The sequence below is a fragment of the Mytilus galloprovincialis genome, chromosome 8, assembly GCF_965363235.1.
Source record: "Mytilus galloprovincialis chromosome 8, xbMytGall1.hap1.1, whole genome shotgun sequence".
In the NCBI taxonomy this organism is placed as follows: Eukaryota; Metazoa; Mollusca; class Bivalvia; order Mytilida; family Mytilidae; genus Mytilus; species Mytilus galloprovincialis.
Window position 1 is genome coordinate 78460733 of NC_134845.1, and position 6000 is coordinate 78466732.

Genomic DNA, 6000 nt, shown 5'->3' on the forward strand with positions numbered 1-6000 from the left:
GAAGCTCGCCTCCTGATGCGGAATTTTCTCGCTGTTTTAAGGTGTCAGACCACCAATTGCTCCCTCCATTAAAAGTAGTTCTACTCTGACACAAAATAGTGATTTTGATGTCCTTGTTTACTAAACAACAAATTTGCAGAAATTAAAATGTTGATGAAAGAGAAAAAGAGTTAGATTATTTTTTAGCAAAAATTTACTTTAGGTTTCCAGAAAACCAGAAATTATTTTGGTACCTGTGTTTTCAATGTCAGATATTTCTTGTAGGTTGCATTTATGTAAATATTGACAATGCAATTTCCCATAGGAACTCCTTTTACGGCTAAAACTGTACCACTTTTACTGTGAAGTTTTGAAAAAAATCTTATCCTAGAATTGAAAGTTCATATGCACCACAATTTTTTTCAAAGGCCAAATATAGGGCTGTGCAGCATATTTTCAACGTTTATATGCCCTGAACTTCTCAGAGTTTAAACTTACACTAATTTTCTTAACGAACCCTACCTCGAATGAAAGGTTACCACATATTGCAATGTAAACAATATGCACATGTTTATTTACTGGTAACATTCCCTAGTTATGTCTCCGTGAGATGGAACACAGATAGCATAACTGGTAACTGCGTATTCTCTAAGATCTTCTTTACTATACATTTTATATCCCCTCCCCTGTTTCAAGTTTTTAAAGAATTTGAAAACAAGACTTTAATTATTGCCAGCTTACCCTATTTGCATATTTTCAGAAAAAAGATATGCCTAGAACCTGTTTAAAACTGTTTTGATAACATATTGAAAGCATATCAGAATACTATAAATGTTGTTTAGCAGTCTATCAGTACAACATTCAAGATTATATAAAGTATCCAATCCAGCCTCTGTCTCCAGTCCACATCTTACTGTATGCCTAATTGTCAATTAAAGAACACATTTTCTGCCTCAAATGGTCAATTTAGAATTCTTGTCACAACAGTATCATCTGTAACCATATATCTGACACAATTTAGCTAATATATATACTAGAAGTGTTCAAACAAAGCCATATTTGCAATAGTTGTATGTATGCAGATACCAGTCTGAGATATAAATTCACTTAAAATGTTGTAAAGACGACTGCTTACATCTGATGTTTGCATAACTTCCAAGCATTGTTATTGTTTTCTATATCAAGAACTTTTAAATCTTAAAATCATAGCATTTACAAGTTAAATTATTTGTTTTCTGATCCAGGGGGTAGGCAATTTTCTATGATTTTTGCCCCTGGGGCCTCAAATTTCCTAAATCATTCTGCTGTTTCTAGCAATTTGGAATATTTAGTACATATGTAGGATAGAACACACTATTGTAAGCTTTCTTGAGGTATTTTAGTTTTTCTAGCTTGTATTTATTATGCCTTGGTGACAAAAAAGCAGATTTAGGTGTTGCGGCTTACTTTTGGGTTATCGAAAGGACACAAATACCCCATAAATAATAGTCAGGAAGGATCTATGAGTTTCAATGACTGCGTAGAGTAAATAAAAGCACTTCTCAACAATTTAACTTACAAATATGCAAATATTATGAATTAATTTTGTATTCAGGACTTTAAGTAAACTATGCATACTGTAAACTGTGAATTTATGCCGAGTCATCATATTTAAGGCCCTGGATTTTTGGCTAAAACTGTACCACTTTTACTGTGAAGTTTTGAAAAAAAATCTTATCCTAGAATTGAAAGTTCATATGCACCACAATTTTTTTCAAAGGTCAAAATATAGGGCTGTGCGGCATATTTCCAACGTTTATATGCCCTGAACTTCTCAGAGTTTAAACTAACACCCCTAACTCGAATGAAAGGTTACCACAGATTTCAATGTAAACAATATGTACATGTTTATTTACTGGTAACATTCCCAAGTTATGTCTCTGTGAGATAGTACACAGAGAGCATAACTGGGAACCAGTATGTAAACAAAATTAATTCTCTATGAATATTCAAGAGCTCCCCAAAAGAGGCGTGTTTTGAGAAACAGCTGTATTTACAAAGTGCAACCTATAAGTCTTTCAAGCTGTGACAATTGCAAACATTGGTTGAACAGCTAGGGATTTTTAATTGGTTGTCTGACACCTATTGAAGACCCGTTGGTGGCCTTCGGTTGTTTTCTCCTCTTTAATCGGGTTGTTGTACCTTTGACACATTCTTCATTTCCATTCTCCAGTTTAATATATGTCATTTAATTTTTGTTTTATTGAGTTGTCGATTTTTTATTAACTAGATGACAGGACTCCTAAAATGTTATTTGATAGTTATCCCTCTATTGTCGAGGAATATTTTGTAGGCTGTCTCCTGCAAAACAAAGTATTTTACTCTATAAGAATGTTGTAAACTTCCATTGTTCCAATGATCTTTTTCTGAAAGTGCATGGTCAGCAAAAACAGGGAATCAATTAGTTCTATATTACTGCAAATTCCAAATTTCGTGTTTGTATTTCTTGCTATTATTGAAATTTTTACATAAATGCAAATTTATCAAGTACATGTGACATAAAATAATCCGCTTTAAAATCTAAAATGAGAGATTTTATTTTTTCTATTTTCACAACCACGAAAAAAGCAGAGATAACACTTCTATATCGATAGTTATTTATAGTAATTATCAGTTCTTACTATTGCCCACTCAAACACAAATTAGACGTTTTGTTCGTGATACAATTGAATTATTGATCAGCGTTTTGTATATGCCTATAAAATCGATATCGATCACTGATGGTTATTCGAAACAACAGTTGAATTTAGTATCATTACCTCTCCACTGTTACAGTTATCCACATGTTTGCAAAATCTTGGATGTGTAATACCCAAACAACCAAAACAGGTTAAACCTTGAACAAAACATAATAGAATATATAAATGCAGTTGATGATATATTGGTATACTTGGAATAAAAACAATGTAACACAAAAAAACAAATTATTCACTATAATGGTTTTTTTTTACAGAAGAACCAGGTATACAACGTAGACAAAAGGCGGTCATCCTAAAAATAATTTTTTTTTATGAATAACATAAGTTTGACAATGTATGCCCCGAGGCCAAAATAATCTGAATCTAAACTTGATACAAACGTTGAAAGGCTGTTTTACATGAAACCGGTAAAAAAAATATGCCACGTGAGGAAAAGAAATCTCACTCCTTTTATCAAAATTAGCGTTTTCAAACCTAGTAGTAAACATAACGAAAGATATGATGTAGTCGCTGTAATTCATTTCGCTTTTGTTTGATGTTGGGTCAATTTTGAGCATGCATATTGTTGAAGACCGTTTGCTTACCTAAAGAGAGTTTGGGTTCTTTGGGTGCTGTCTACTAGGCGTAAATATTTGTATTTTCGTTAGTTTGATAAGACAAACCAAAAAGCAATACACACAATCAAGTGTCCGTTCGGAACATCTCACTTTAACATCGAAGTTTTGAAATGCATGCTGCCCGAGTTTTAGCTGTGTGTGTATTTAAACAAACCATTTGTCTGGTCCTATATTTTATTTTGACAATGTTTGTCTGTCATTCTCTGACTTTCATGTATACTGCTCACCCTACCCTACTCGTATGTACAAGTATTTTGAATAACCAATATTTATAACCATACAAAATTGAAAGTCAATGATGAACTAGAGTTAACATTATTTTTTTAAAACATTTAAAACAGTTCGATTATCAATGATTATATAAAACGTTTCTTTAAAGAGTAACTAAATGCTATTTGCTTATAATGAAACACACATGGCCAATAATCCTCATTCTCCGTTTTCATTCTCAATTTTAATTATTATTTTAATTTGACACTTACCATGTGTTTCCTTTTGAAAGTATATCATACATACAATGAACATTGAAAGGAATAAAGCTATATTGCCAAGTAGCTAGATAGTTTATTCTCATAAAACCATGCAAGTACAAAGGTTACAGAGAAGAAGAAAATAGTATACATAAAAATAAAAAATGCATTAAAAATGCATAAAATTCAAAATTTCGGATGAGATAACATATAAAAGAATATATAATTATATAGACTTATATAGTCAAATGTAAAAGCTAAAATTGTATAAAGAAATACTTCCTATAAGTATGTTAAATAAATTATGGTTATTAAGAAGGAGTGAGCTTACTATTAATACATCTTATAAAATTGCAGAGGTTTCTTAGTGTCTTTGTTTTTTTTTTTAATTAAACAGTTTGTTGAATGTAAAAATGTTATGTCTTGGTATTAGTCCATTTGGAATAAATCTCGAATGGATATTAAATTAGCCTAAAGTGTTTTAAGTCATTTCTACAGCCAAGTAAAATAGCTAAGACCAAACAACAAGCTATAATAGGTCCCCAAAAATGACTAGTTTAAAACCATTTACACAGGACAACCAATGGTCTAATCTATGTAAGAAACGAGAAACAGGAATTACTTATAAGCCATATCAACAATAGACAACCACCAAATAAAAGTTTCCTGACTTAGAATAGGTGCAAATAAATGCGGCTGGCACCAACCTTTACCCTTACCTGAAATACTAGTTTAACATCACAACATAAAAAGACACACTATAAAAGATAAATAAAAATGGCTTAACTCAATCAAAAAATATATAAACATAAACGGAAAAAATCAGTTTGATCCATGACAAATACAAAATTAATAAAAAAAAAGAGGGGTGATATTAAAAAAAACTATGACCTTGAACAAAACACCGTTAAATTAAATAGCGTACACACGTAAATACAAATAATTTTGTTTTAAGAAGTACAAGGAGTCCGGAAATATTTTTACAAAATCAATAATGTTGTTGTTCATAGTACGAGAACATTAGAAAATATTTAATGTCATAATAAATACTTATCAGAGTTAGTATATATTAAAAAAAAGAGTGAAACGAGATTAAACACAAGATATGTAAATCTTAAACAATAAAATTGAATTACAAATTGTATCAATAGGTCAAACTACAACAACCATATTATTTGAGAGTACTCGCAGTTACTAGAATAAAATCGACTAAACAAGGATTTGTTTTTTTATAATCATGGACAAAATAAAAGTATCATAATTAATAACCTCAACTATAGTATTTGTATAAAAATCATTTAATCTTTTTTTTTACTTTTACAAAATTTATGCGCATTTCGATAATTAAATTCGATGTCTAAACTGAAGCCGGGCAGGTGCACCCGACTCCAATCTTAATTGAGTAGGATTGTTACTTTTCCTACCGATTGCTCTAGGCGGACAATTCGGCCTTCCTCTACCAACTTGAATTGACCGACACAAAATAGCATAACAGTGTTGAAAGTGGCGTTGATCATCAATCAATCAATCAACAATGAAGCTCAACGCCAATATAATTGAAAATCAAATATCCGGGTTGAGGTTTTCTTCTGTCGAAAGGCTCATCTGGTGGAGAAACACTGTCACCAAAAAATGTTGTTACTTATAACAAGTATAATACAAAAGTTGAAGCATTGATGTATCGGAGAATGGCAGCAAGTGAAATCAAATTACTTGGGAGAACTTAATCTGCATGCCTATATTGTAATTGTATACTTTTTTTAAAATTTGCTTACATCCAAATTGTTGTGATGCTGTCATTTAAGTAATATTATTATTGAGCATTCCTTTCTGTAACGAGGGAATCAAACCGATATTTTCTTTAACTCATATCTAAAAACAAAAATATTGTACAATTTTAATATGATTCACAAGACTAAACGATTCGCTCGAAAATTCTGTTTTTCATTAAATCGTTTCTGTCTTACCTAGGATCGAAATTGCTCCCATGACCACGAATATTCCAAATGATTAGTCCAACATAAGGTGCAAAATCGGGTTATCTTATTTAAACTTGCGAACATATCTTACAATAAGATTCATTATACTTACTCTCATGAAATGTTGAGTTGTCTCAGACAAATCAATAATGAACACCAAGGCAGTCCGTGTATCCTTCTTAGTCATTGTTTGTTAAAAAAAAACATCAAGAGGACT